We start from the raw sequence: 15016 nt of genomic DNA on the forward strand, positions 1-15016 counted from the left end.
ATTTGCTTTCTGATCTGTCTCCAGAACAACTGCCATGGATAAAAAAACAGCAGCAGCAGACAGTTAAAGTAAATAAATAGTTAAATAAAGTATATTCTGAATGCATACATCTATTTGAAGGCATTCCACTATGCGACTCTTTCGCAACAAAAGAGGTTTTGAATTGATGATGAAGAGACCAGCTTGTTGATGACTTTACATCTCATAATTTGTTTTATTATATTTTTACAGCTTTTGCTTTCTATTTTTTAGAAGAAAATTTGTGTTGAATTTCTTGTGGCCTCCTATACTGAACACATTCCTGTGATGGTCATTGCTTTGACAGCTGGTGAACTGACATAGCTCAGAGAGTTTCAGTCATTATATCTGGATTTGTCAGTCTTTATTTTGCAACTAATACAGATGGAGAATGACATATGTTTAAACAGATTAGTTAAAAAGTTACCTTCTAATGTTTAGACTGTAGACGGAGACATTTGAAAAGCTCAGTGTTGGAACTCAGATCTACAAATGATGAAAATATGAGGGAAAGGCTAAGCATGGTTGTGTCAACAATCACATGGCTGGATTATAATGTAAAATTTGAAGCAAAAAGATTGAGAGTAATAATGATGATGATGAAGATATATTATATTTTTATTGTATAAATACAGATCTACAAACTTTGTAAGGGCCTTAACCATGATTTTTGAATGATACCCTTAAAACAAAGTAACCAGAAAAGAAAATGGTAAAACTTTAGTGCATGTGTATTGTAAATAGCAAGGTTTGATCATTGACTACTTATGGATGAAAAGAGGTTGATCTGAACTCACTGCTTCCAGGAATGTGCTATTTACTGAAGATTTGCAGGGTGTTCAATTTTATGTACGTTAAATCTTGAAATATATCTTTTGTACACTAACTTCCCAGTTTGCTAACTTATTTTTCACACAGGTGGGATGCACCTTGTATTACGTGGTATTTATCAATCTGCAGAGTTTTAAACTGTGATAGACCTGAGGTCAGGGTGTCATCACTTTAGTTGAAGTGTGAAAGATGAACAGCCTGTGTCATCTGATGCTGGGTGTGATACCATTTAAAACACATCTGAGGCTCTGAGATTGGCCCATGTGATGACTATACATGAAGCCTTGGTTTGGGGAGAGGGGGGATAATGGGTGGGGTTTGTGTATGCCCAGTCCTGCCCTGGGCTGAGGTATCATTGCGGCTTTGCTCCTTAAGGGTCTTGTTAGTACATTTCAAAAGAAAAGTGGGCTTTTTGGGTGGGAGCAGAATCAAATTGGGAATGTCTGGTATTAGGCAGTGCTTTTCTTTGGGGACAGCGGATGTATGAATGTTCTCTGATGGAAGCCTGCTGGCTCAAACTAATAAGGCCAAGCTGACAATTATGAACGGCCTAGAATATGGTTTCAATTTCTGATGATCTCGAAATTCTGAGCATTCTGTCTGCGGCAGAATTGAGTTTACGCTGCCCAGTCAGATAGGCAGTTATGGATTTTTTCCTCCACCTCTGGAAGTATTTTTGTTGTGCTCATGGAGTACACATGGGACAGAATGGGCCCAGTGTGCTTGTCCTCCTCTCTCAGGGTGACAGTTTGAATATGGCCGTTCCAATAGCCTGGCTCCCTGCTTGTCTTCTCTGTCTATCCCCAATCTCCCCTCTTGCAATTGTCTCAGTTTTCCGCTTGATTGTCCAAGGACATGTAAAGTTATGAAGTCTCTGTGCAGATTTCAATTCGGATGGTGGCAGGAACTGTTTGGATAGGCTGTCTTCTGGCCTAGGATGAAGCCCCTGCTGAAGCAATATTAGCTGATGGAATCCTCATCTGTGAGCTTTATTCTCTGACATTGCACTTTCTGTAAGATGGGTGGGTGTACATGCTGTCCTATCCCAGACTGTGGTATATCCCTGGTCCATGACCCGAGCTGCCTTGTTTTCAAACACCCAAAACCTCTGGTGTGTCTTATCTTTAAAGCTCCCATTAAATTTAGGTTTATCTGTTGAAGGAACTCTTGGCTGGTGTGTTTCGCTATTGATAGAGACCTGTGATAAAGTCTATGGAGATTTCTGTTGAAACATTTCTGGATAATCTAGACATGTGTTTGGACATTCAGTGTGCTGCTTAAGTGTGGGGATGAACTTTTTACCATCCACAGCCCCCAAGATGTCCATGTTTAATTTATTTAAAGAGACTGAAATGTTTAGTTGCCAGAGATCTTAGTGTGAAGTATCTACAGACTTGACTGTTAGCACTTTACAGCTGTCACTATATGTATGTACCTCATCACAAGAAAACACTTTAAAAATGTTTAAATGAAGTTCAAATAGAATTATTTATGGTTATATGGTTTCAGTCTTTTAGTGCATTTGATTATGAAAGTGCTAAGGCTTTGTCTTTGGTGGATTTTTTGTTTGCCAAGCTTTTGAGAAATAAACCATCTGAAAAGTTGTGGCATGGTACAATGTGTTAGCAGGGGCATTGTGAGAAATATCTCTTCAGTGTATGTAGATTGAGTGTGTTAGAATAGGGATGTCAGTTCTGGTACATGCTCCATATGGCTGGAGTGGTGGTCTGGTAATCTGCTACCCAGTCATTGCTACATAGCTGTGGGCGTATGTGCCAAAGGGTTATCTGCTCTTTGCACTACCTTTGTCTAGGCTTGGGCTGGGTGTGGCTGCTGGCCCTGTGATCTCTGTGTTCCTCCCTGATACTTGTATAGCCTCATGGTCCTCCATATTTCCATCTTGGCCTCACCCCAAACTGTCCATACATCATCACAGGGCATTGCCTTAATAGCAGTTATGTGACCCAGACTCCATACTTTTCCTGTCACAAAATTGGCCATGATGCCAGACATATTTCCATGTCAAGGTCTGCATGGCCTTTGATATCACAAAAATGTAACCCTTTATCCAAGTGTGTACAGTTGTGGCAGTGTTTATTGGTGTATATGGTAAGTTTGCGGTAGGGAGTGATGGTGGAGGGGGGGCTGCTTTACTTAGTGTGTATAACCCTGGAGGGTCAGAACCAGCCTGGGGCTGCAGCTTTCCTCATGACTGTACTGGGGGTGATTTATCCACCCAGCTAACCTGTGATCATACCCTTCCTCTGCTTTCAGGTGGTTATCATCAGCCCTTTTGAAATCTCTAATTTTACATTCCCAGAAATTATTTGTGTAAGATAACAGATTGTTGATGTAACGGGTTTTTCTGGTGTTCCCCTGTGTGGAGAGGGTAATGCTGGGTTAGGCACCCCCCCCCCTCCAACCCACACTGCTCAGTGATGACATGTTGTGATGTGGTTGGGTAGAGCCTGTCTGATTAATGATAGGTGTTGTGTGGTTAATTGTAAACAGGAGAATTCTGGCAGGGGCCCTGTGAGCTGGGGGCCATTCTTACCTCTGTGAGTCAGCTGATGAGGTAATAACACAGGGTGATACATGCCTGTTGTGAACCACCAGTGACAGTAATATCTGCCCCAGCCCTCCCAGATCCCCAATCAGACCTCTCTTGAGCTCTAAGGATTAACCCCAACATAAATCTGACCACAGTTTGTTAACTGAGCTAGAATTCCCTAAATGCCTTGTGCATATAATATTAGGATTTCTTGCACACATGACCAATATTTCATAAACATAGTGACTGGACTCCCAAGATGAATTTGTGAGAGTATAAACAGTGTAATTTAGAACAAGTAGGATTCCATTGCAGTAGGTTGCAAATTTACAGTTGTGCGGGAGAAGACAGTGATATTAAATATAGGCCTCTGAAGTTCACTAAGTGTTTAACAAATGGAGTGAGCCATATTGGATACATGTAGCCAGTGAGCAGCCAATACCACTGGAGTTTTAACACCACCTATAGGGTGAGGTGAAAGGATGTGGTGTTGGTTTGGCTTCAATAATGAAATCAAGGTGAGAAATTGGAGCAATCAAAGTACTGTAATTCTTCAACCTTTTTGCATGATTTCATTGTGTATATTCAAGGTTATTCTGGAGGCATTATTCTGTGTGGACTGAAAAAATATACTTTTTGTGAAGCCCTAAAATTGGCCAATCCAACACATGTAGTTTAGTCTCCAACATCTGATTATAAATGTGCATAATTTGCACTGGACTTTGCTCTTTCATATACAAAAAGGTTGAGGAATTAAGGTAACAGAAATGGAAATACAAAGATTGAAAGTATTTAACAACATGAGAACTTTGTAAAATATTTAACTGTTGTTGTTATTGAACACTACTGATACACTCCATTCTCTGTGGAGGGGAACATTGATGGCCGTACACCTGGTTGTAACAGCATAGTCAGTCTGACTCGCCTCATTTAAAGAGTGTGGGTACAGACATATACATGTGCAATGGGTTTACAGCACTGGTCTACTGTCAGATTTAGCTGTCCCATATCTAAATAACAATATGCACCCCTCCTGACCATATGGCAATGTGTCGGCAGGTCGGTGGACTTGCTCATTTGACTGATGTGTATTATTGTGACTAGATTGTTTTTGTCCCAGACTGTTTTTGGGGTCACCAGCTGGTATCTTCCTGTACCTGTTTTTGTATGGCAGATTCAGGATAGCTTTTACCTGCAGTTTGTTTGTTGTCGTACAAACGTGTAAGTGGGAAAATTTTTGTGTATTTAAGCAAATTTAGCTATGTAGACCGCATTGAAATTTGCTACATTCACATATGAGATAGGGGATTAAGATTTTGTACCTAAGATGCTCAAGTTTCAAGGGTTAAGTTTCATGGTATTTTGAGAAGAGTGATATTCACTGCAATCTTCAGACACTGAAGTACTCACAGGATGCCATATTCACATGTAAGTCTCAGTTATTGACTGGGCAATGTGTTTGAAGACATCCATGGACAAGACATGATTGAGATGCCAAGGATTAGACAGGTGGAAATATGTGAATGTAAGGACTATTTATTTGGACTTACCTATTCTCCCACTTTGTCTTTTGGTGATGTGTAGATATATAGGTATGTGCATGTATATACCAGGTGTTAAGTTTTCTGCATGTTGGATCTCTACCTTTTGGTTCAGTTATGAACATGTGTGAATGCAGTTCTCTGTTCTCAATGTTTATGTGTTAATTGCCTTTCAGACTCATTGGTCTGTGAGGTTAGCATTTCAAGTTGAATGTGTTTGTACCTGGTGAAAAACTGTCCCTACAACTTATTTTTCTACTGGGTTAACAGTGCATTGGTAACTTACACAAAACTTGCGAAAACTACTTACAAAAAAGATCAGTGCTGTAATGCGATATTTGGGGGCATGCTAATGAATAGATGGTTTGCAATGGCAGCCATCTTTGAGATAAGTATGAGTGTATTGCCCATTGTATGCCCTTACCAGCCGAGGGCCTCTGCCCAGCTTATGACACCTCTAACAGTACACACCCAGTGGGCGATACTCAATATCACCTCCAAGATGACTGTCATCGCAAACCACCTATTAGGCAAGAGGTAGCTACATGTACATGTAGCTGGCAGTTATGAATTTGTATGAGAAGAAATGTCCAAATGTCTGGAGAAACTTTTAGCCACAGGTACAATGTAGCATACTAAATGTGCATTGGTTGGACCATCAGCCAATCCATTGTGTATAATGTATAAGATCAACTTTTACAGATCAAGTTTGTCACAGCTTGAACTCCACCCATAGACCTAAGGGAAGCCGCCCTTTGAAGAGCTTAACCTGGGGTCAGTTTTGGATAATACCTGCTAATTAGTGTCGGTTGTCATGGTGACAGCCAACCCTTTGATCCATGGTATAATCATGTTGTAATATTTCCAGATTCAGGCAACTCCTGATTAACCTCACATACATTATGCAGGGGTTGCTTGACCTGCTTGAAAGTCTCCCTGCCAGAGGGAATATGTTGCTCATCAGTGGATATTAATACATCTGCTTGGAGATTAAGTAATGACAGAAGATTTCCATATGTTTTACCTTGGTCTCATATGGTACCCAGATTTTTCACATATGTCACCAGCCGATGAGAGGGGAACAATGAATGGGTAGGGGAGGAGTAATCAAACAGACAAGATTTTGTGACCTGGCAGTGCTGAGATATAAAAATGTACATTTAAATGGCAAAAAATATATTTATTGAAACACCCTTTTTTTCAAAAACATCGAGTAAGAGCATGCATGTATTTATGAAATTTTAATATGTAGACAATACAGTTGACAAAACAGGAGTCTTTGAGTTAGGAGGAGGATGAGTACAATATGATTTGAAATGCATGTAGCTCCACCATGAACGTAAGTTTTCTGTCTTTAAAGTTTTCAGTAGAAAAGTATGGAGTACAAGTGTGGAACATTAGAGTAAATTAGTATGAAGGCCTTGAGTTTAGGTGAGGTACCTGGCATAAGCCATTATGCAGGCTGATTGGTACAGCCTGGTCCATCTCTTTATACAGCTGAAGCATCTCCCAGCTCTTACAGCCAAGGAGGCACCAACAGCTGATTATTTTGTACTTTTTTATGTGTAGAGGCAATAATGTGCACCAGAGTCTCAGTCTAACAAAAGGTGTTGAATTGAATGAGAGATGGTCAGTGACAAAAGTTGAGGGTTTGGGTGAACTTCAGAATTCCTTGCCCAGCAGTAATCTACATGTACATGTATGACCTAAACCTTTGTTAATGTGGATAAGTCATGAAGGTACAATGAGTGACAGCTGTTGTGAAACCATCCATATCTAGGTAATAATGGGGAAGATGTATATGTTGATATAGAAATGTTTTTCTTTAACCTTCACAGATAACAGTACTGTAATATGATTTCTGCTAGTTTTCGGTATGGTGTTATTCTTTTACAGACACTCAGTCGTAATGAATGTTGAAAATGATTTACTTTTTTTGTATATGTTGTTCATCTGTGTCATCGCTTGCTCATTGTTTGCCATTGCACTATCGATATATGCCTGTGTATAGGTTTCCATGATCATACTAACACCTTTTGATTTTGCCTTTCATGTTCTAAGGTCTTTTGTTAATGAGTTGATGGATGAATGTTCAGTTAAGCCAGTAACAAATAGGTAGTCATATATACCTATATGTACTAATCCAGCGACCATGTGACATGTTTAAATGCAGCCATGCGTGGGAGAATGAGATCTACATGGATACCAATGTGTGCACATATTGTCTCTTATAGTGACAGTATGTTTGTTTCTGTGCACACATACTATATGTTTCTGCTTGCGCTGCAGGTGTATTTAATACAATGTATTACTTAAATTGTACTGTACATGTGTTAATATTTTTGGTTGTCTTGCTTTCTTTTAGTATTTGTAAAAAAACATTTGTTCTTTTCTTTCTGCTGTGAATTTCTTTTTTCGTACAATTAATTTTTACCTGGGATAGTAGTGGATGGGACAGTCATTAAAACTATGTTCATTTGACGTAACTGACAGGCCCTCCAGAAAAAGTACCCTACAATAAAGTTTTGATCAGGATTTTAAGAAAGGTTTCCTTTTGCATGTCTCTTTCCATGTTATTTATTTTAAAACCCTATCATTTTTGTTAGCCTGGGTAAGACAAAGCAATCCCTACCGTTTTTTCTGAACAATAGGGTTGGGTTATCCTCAGCGAAGAATTTTTTTTATAGATGGCCTGATTATGTGCCCTATGGCATAAAGTACTGTATATTAAGGTAACAACTTTCCAGCCAAACTGGCTATGTGTCAGCAGAACATTTTGTGACAGTAACAGGCTGGAGTGCTGTGCAGGAATCAAATAGGTGTGTGGCTGCTGGTTTGGGCAGTGACCATAAGTTACATGGGTGGTATTGTCTGGGGGGACAGGCAGCTGTGCCTGAGGATGATAGGTGCAACAGCTGTACCTCTTAGCCCCAGACATAGTTATCTCTCCCCTCCCCCCCCCCCCCCCACATCTGCCTGACCTGGTGGGCCTGAACAACTGTGTCCTGTTAATTAAGTACATAATAAAGCATCTTCATTGATCTAACCAACAGTCCCACTGTCTGAAACACAAAACTGTTCACATGCCTTATACGAATATTACTTACAAAGCTATTAGAATTGGCCCGCATTGACAAAAATGCTGGCCAAAGCACATAATATTAACCTTATCAATGTATATGTGGTAGAGAGCAGGGTGTAATGCAAGGATCAGAAATGCCATAAATAAAATGAGGAAAGATTAGTTTTTCCAAAACCTTAAGTAGTTACTGAATTGGCCAAGAGTTAAAAACTTACTATGTACTCTTGCCTCATTCATGGGAAAAAGAACTCTGAGCTGTGTCTTTTTAAGAGAACAAAAGTTATGAGTCTTAGTCAGGGGATTCAGCCTGAAAGGATAGATGAAGTACTTGTTTGTTGGTGTATTGTGTTGAGTGAGACATCTAGAGTTTGACATTACGTTTGACTGAGATACCTACAGATTGGTTGGAAGACCGCCCTGGCCGAGGGGTTAGTGTTTTAGTAAATATTTGTTTCCTTGATATTAAATTCCCATTCATGCAGCTTGTCATCGGAAGAAATTTTCTGTTCTGGAAAGTTTCAAAGAATTTGGTAATTGAAATTAGAAAAAAAAAAATTCAAAGTTTAAGGGGTTTTCAATTTTTCCAGCATTTCTTGGTAAGATGTAGCCTGATTAATTATGTGAGGGAATTAAAAAAGCACTCCCTGGTGGTATGTTGATAATGAGATGTCCACACAGGCTGTTTGATGATGTGTTTTATATGGCCGAGCTAGAGTTCCTCTTCACCGGATTTCTTGCCCCACATGGCTCTGACGGCTTGATCGGCCGGAATTGTCAACCAACTGCTGCACTAGAGCTGCACAACAATGACAATTACGAAGCAGGAAATTAAGGCATATCAAATACTAAAGATTGGCCACTAAGATCGTCTGGCAAGCAGTGGCGTGAAATTGATCCTTGGGCACACGTGCAATGAGTGCAGTCCAAGCACATGCTTTATTAACACATCACTGCATGATTTCACGCTTGTTTTAATTATCATGTAATATGAGAGGCTTAGCTCCTCATCTCTTATCAGCTCTGCCGAGCATTTATGCTTAACTAATAATTTAAGATGGATTTAATACATTCAGCAGCTAGGGACAGGTTTAACCAGTCATTTCGGCTCTAATTGGACCCATGTGTCTATAATGCCATTTTATATTGATTCTTGATGCAATTTTTCATGTACTTTTTTTTTTGTCTGTGAATTTCAGAAGTTCTGCAGGAACAAGCCTGTTTATCCAGGAAAGCAGATTCTTAGCCAGCTTTTGATGACAAAATTTAGGTAAGATTTATCTTTTTAATCTAGAGCCAAATTTTGGAGCTTGGCAAACAAAATTGATTGCCCAAGCCTCAATTGATTGGTTACAAGTCAGGTCAACAACAAATATTGTAGCATTGACATGTGGTCTGCTGCAGACTTCGGGTCCTCTTTCATGTGCTTCTAGGATAAGGTCTTCCTTTTCAGAAGGATGTTATTGAAAATGTTTGCTTTTTTTCTGGTTGTCCATGAAGCTTTTAAAAGTGAAAGGATGCAGGCCCAATCTGCACATGTGTTTGGTGGTTTTAGCCACAATGAAATGCTTGTTTGCATTCCTCCAGTACCACTGAAGGTTATTTGAAGCTGCAAGAAAGATGGCTGAAGCTGGAAAAATTGCAATGATTCTGCTGGCATATTTAAGACATCGCACTATAGTTTCCTGTATGAAATCAATCCTGCTATAATCAATGTCCATGTGCCGCCCATCCCTGCTGCAGAATGCCCTCCCGGATTTTTGTCTGGTTATTAATTTTTCTCCTTGCACTGAAGCTGGGTCCATTACCCATGTCGGTCTATCCATGGTCTCTATGGGACGATGTTAAACTAAAAGAAGGACATAAAGTCAAGTTTAGGAGAAGTCGCTGAAGGATAACTGTAAATGGTTGTCTGCTAGATAACATACACCCAGTAGGACTACTTCCTGCCCTATTGTAGCACAGACTGACACAGTCAATTGTATTCAACACAACAGTAAACTGATAAACTCAAATTGCTTTCTAAAAAATGTATTAATATGAAATAACCAGACAAAGAACTTTCTTCTAAGAAGGTATCAAATGACCTTGAACCTTGTTATTGATATGAGTCAGAGTTTGAATGAAATACGTTCACTGTGGTTTATGATCACATGACTCTACTTTAAACCACAAATCCTACATATTCCTTGTGTTTGTGTATGGTGTTGATTTTCATGATATATATGATGCTAAGACTAGATTCTCCAGCTCACTGATCATGGGGTCCTGGGGAGAATGGGACTGATCACACTTGTGTGACCCTTTTAAATCTCATTGAACACTACCTGGCTTTCTCCAGTATGTCGTGCATATCTGTACATGCACGTCACATGTGAGAAAGTTCATTAGTAACTTTTCAAAGGTTGGTGGTTTACCCCAGGCGCTGTGGTTCTTCCACTAGTAAACAGAGCTGCCATTGTGTGGAACGGAAAATTCATGAGTGTGGAGATAAACAACAATCAAAGAAGTATATATTACTGCAAGATGATCTTCATTTGTCTCTGTCGTTTTTTAAGACTTATTAAATGCCTCATATTGGATTCTTTTCATTTAGAATTAGATATATTGGAAGCAGTTGTAATTGTCTCCGATGCTGTTTTGTTATGGCACCAGAAACGTTTACTACATGTATGCCGGTGTATCTTACTGCTATTTTTGTTGTTCATATTGTAAAACTGGCATGATTTAGTCTTAGCCTGATGGACAGTTACACCACTAGCTACTCTGGTGTATGTAATTTCATTCATTCATTGGCCAAGGCACTATAGGTCCTGAACTTAAGCTCCTCTGTTTCTTCTAACACGGTGTTAAAAAGTCGGCTATTTGTTGTTGTTGTTCAGGACAAATAGCAGCATGAGAAGCTCTTGTTTCTTCTGAGGGAATTTTTGCCAGCCAATAATTGCCAGTGGATGTCCATGTAGGAGATAAATTGAGTGAGTTTGTGAGGGTGGGGAGAGTCTGGTCAGACATGAGTTTAGCCTGGCAAGAGGGCTGTCTGTTATGACATGGGAGACTGTGGATGATAGATGAAGGCAATTTACCTCTTACTGTCAAGGAGCACATGTCCATCTGAAGCCTCCCTGAATGTACAAATCCCTCTACTGACCATGTTTTAGTCGGGATTCTCCCAACAGAATGGGGTTCTCCCTACAGAATGGATATTAACCATAGAGTTCTCCAGTACATAATGAATCTTAACCGAGGTTGAAAGGTTTTATTACTGGATGAGGTTTCAGTAACTTTCCTTGTTATTAAACATTGTTGCTCAGTACATGTATGTATGGTCATTCTGATGTATTGTTCATCTATGTAACATCAAAAATCAGTACCTCAAATTCTTCACCACTTTTTACCGGTTTTCAACTTTTAATCAGTCAGATCTTTAAAACCTAATGTTCCTTCATAACAAGTATAATTTAAATAATAAGACAGAAAACAGTTAAAGTACATTTAAACATGATAATATAAAATACATCACCTAAAGGCAACTAGCTCACAGGAGGGGCAGTGCAGTGGTTGATGTATATTTGTTTAGGATAAACCTATCCTGCTCCACCCTTGTATAGAAATGGCAAAAATCATGACATGAGGGGATGTTGAATTGCTTATGCTCTGTGTGCATATTAATTTCCATAAATTATCAACATCATGACTTGCCTTGTGTAATGAGCTGATGTTTTCCATTCATGTGTTTATCATGTGCCTTGCTACCAAACCTAAGTATAGAAATTGCAAAAATCATTTATTACTTTGATGAAGTGTGACCTTGTCTTGCATTAGATACCTGTGTGGTGTGGTGCATACATCTGGTTTGCCACCGTTATTAAGTATCAGAGGTAATGTCTTTAGTCCAGATACTCAAGTAACATGTACAGGTAACTTGTTGTGTTTTCTTCTGACATAAGGAAGAGTTGTAATGAATTCTTTGCAAGGTGTTTTGATGTACACACTTTAGAACAACCAACCCAGCTGGATTTCCTTCAGCATATTCAGTACATGTTATTATCTGTTAATGGCTTGCACACTCATACTGTGATAAACCGCATATGCCGTATGAAGGATATTTTTGAGAAGTGACTGACAAATAGAGAGAAATCCACACTGAATAAATTGCTAACAGAATCATCTAGCGGCCACTACTATACCTGCTTTAACTGATTTCCTCTAGAACTTTTCAAACATTATGCAATTTGCAGTCATTATTTATTCATTAATATTAGATTGCATCTGCGAGAGTTATGGGTATTATTAATCAGGCCTAACAATTTTTTGATGGAAGAAAAACATTGTCATTTATAAATAATTTGGTGCTCAAAACAATGTGAACAAGGGGAAATGGCAAAATGGTGTTGTTTGGACCAGTTGGAATCGTACAGTTTGTGTTGAACAGAAATGTTCTTTTCTGCTGAATCAGTACTATGATTTAGTTTTGAAGGGTTCATGGTTTTGGGACTTTTTTTTCCTGTGTTTTGGTTCTTCAGGTATTCTGCATGATTGTGCTGTTTTTTTCATCTTGCAAGCCTTCACTGGCTGGTCTGTTTTTGTTATTGGTGTGGACAGACTAGGCAGATTGTTTTAGTGCAGCTGGGGACACGGCAGGTGTTGGTTATTGACGAGACCTGAGATATGACAGAGATTGTTACAGGCCAGTACACACTCGGGGACAGCCTCAGTAAACTTGCCAGCCTTGATGCTCTTTCTTGAGCTGTTTTATCGAGAAACATTTCTAATAGCGGGCTGATTAACACTCCATGTCAATCAATGCTTTCCGATCAAGTCCGCCTTCGCATCCTTGGACGGTTGAGATTTTAAGATCAGCTATCATCAAAGAATGTAGGGAGTAGCAGGCAATGTAATATTTGATTTTATCAGAATATCAGTTATGGGCAAACTGACAAAGCTGTTTTTGACAGAAGCGTTTATATTCTGGTCTCAGATTAATGGGAGAATTGAGAAACTCCTCACCGCCTTCTGACATATGACATGTAAACATTTACCCAGTGTTACAACGAGGTGAGGGCAGCTAATGGAGATTCTCTACATGTCAGCAGAGACATTTTCCCAGATTCCACAAGATATTCTGTGTCACTGGCAGCTATAAAAGTCTGCAAAGATCATGTCCAATCAAGATCTGTCACATCATATAACTTTATATTGAGGAAGGGCTGCAGTTAAAGGGCCAAATTCCAAAGATGAAAGGAAGGATATTCCTGCGCAAAAGACAATCTGTTTGATCAAACCAGTTAAAATGGCAGATTGTGCAAGGTCATTATATCAAAATTCTCTTTTATGGTGTTTTGCCTAAAACTGATTAACACAACCATAAGATTCTCAAAAATATTGAGTCCCCATCAGTGACAGCTTGTGTGAAAATGCCAGTTTTATCATGATTTCAGTCCACATGTTTGAACTTTGATAAGGCATGAGGAGAAATTTACATAGACTTATCTTTGTGGTAGCTTTACAATATTTATGGTTAAAAGTCAATCGTGAATTCATATAATGTAAACGCCCTTCCTAAAATATTCAATTCAAATGAAAACTTCAGTTTATTTATACTGTAAACAGCAAATAAAGAAGATTCTATCTGCTCATAATTTTGTCCACTGGTTTGAAATCTGCTGGCCTTCAACAGCTCATAAAACACTGACATGTGAGAATATTTATTAGAAACCTAGAGAGAAGTCCCAGAGATTGTAGACAAAGTAACTGGATAGATTGGAGTGATGCTGTGGAGGAAGGTAGAAAAACAATGACCATCTGTGAAAACAATGTTATCAGAGAGAGAGAAAGTAGCGTAGGATACCAGATGTGCTGAAGCCCCACATCAGTGGTAATAGAACTGATGAGATGTGCGAATGGAGACAGACAGTGTACCCTGCATCACATCTCCTGCAGCAGAGGTCTGTAAACTGGTGGTGCAATGTTGTGATGTTTGATACCACATGGCTGGGCACAGGGTCTGGTCAGTAGGGGCTGGGTGGGATGTTTACTAATCTGTACCTACATGGTGACCACTGGGGCACTTCATCGCGGGCAATGTTACATATAACTCCTAATGGACAGAGGCATAAATCAATTGTCAGCATGGATCACTGGAGCAGTGTCAGTTTTTTTGGAATGGCGTGTATGATATAGAGCATGAATTCCCTCATGGGCAGTAAAATCTCATCTTTGCACTTCAGACTAATGTGATTAAAACTTAGTGTTCTAATGAACATTCATGTACTGTAGTATCATGAATGTTAATGTAATTTAAGAATGATTTCTTGTAACTAATGAATTGAAGGGATGTTTTATGCTACAAAAATTGAAAATGAGCTGAAGAGTGCAGTCAATACTTGGATTTAATTGAGCTTTGGTTAGATGGATTGTTTTTGTGGTGTAATAACAGGCATGTAAATTTATTGGCAGTGCAATGAAAAGCCTTGGGGGTGATAACTAGGCGTCAGGCTTATTACCTCACAAGGCTGGTCCATTCTCTGACTTCGCTCTGTATTACAACACTGCTTGCCCCTGATTGCTTCGAGCCAATGCTATATTGTGTTTTTCGGTTTCCTGACAAATTAGATTCTCAAGCTGTATTGGCTGTTAGCAGTTGCTCACTATCGGGCAGAGAATAACATTTTGCCAATGAAACCATTCACACTTTTGTTGTACTGTGCTATTACCTTGTGAGATTGAACAAATTGCGGCGACTATCTTTTGGCGGGGCACCTCGGAGCTGTAACGGAGAGGAAATGAAGGGCACTGAAGAGTCATCCTGGTGGATGGTGGTTCACTGTCCCCACACGGACTTTCACCTTCTGCTCAATCAACGTCTTAATTAGTCTCCAAACCATGGTAATTTCCTTAAGTTTAAAGGCTAAATGTCCTTTTGGCACAACAGCATAGTTCATGCTCTGCTTTAATTACATGTGTGCATTTATTTATGCCGATAGGCAATTTTTGCTT

The 15016-nt window shown here is 39.3% G+C and overlaps 1 protein-coding gene across 2 annotated transcripts in view; it reads left to right on the plus strand.

Annotated features, from left to right (window-relative positions):
* LOC135481251 (kin of IRRE-like protein 1) overlaps window positions 1-15016 on the plus strand; it is a 92861-nt gene that overhangs the window by 13126 nt on the left and 64719 nt on the right. For both annotated transcript variants that reach the window (XM_064761099.1, XM_064761115.1), the window contains exon 2: window positions 9220-9290. The gene's annotated coding sequence lies outside the window, so the exon portion shown is untranslated. The remainder of the gene's footprint in view (window positions 1-9219; window positions 9291-15016) is intronic.

This window comes from Liolophura sinensis, chromosome 1 (genome assembly GCF_032854445.1).
Source record: "Liolophura sinensis isolate JHLJ2023 chromosome 1, CUHK_Ljap_v2, whole genome shotgun sequence".
Classification (NCBI taxonomy): domain Eukaryota; kingdom Metazoa; phylum Mollusca; class Polyplacophora; order Chitonida; family Chitonidae; genus Liolophura; species Liolophura sinensis.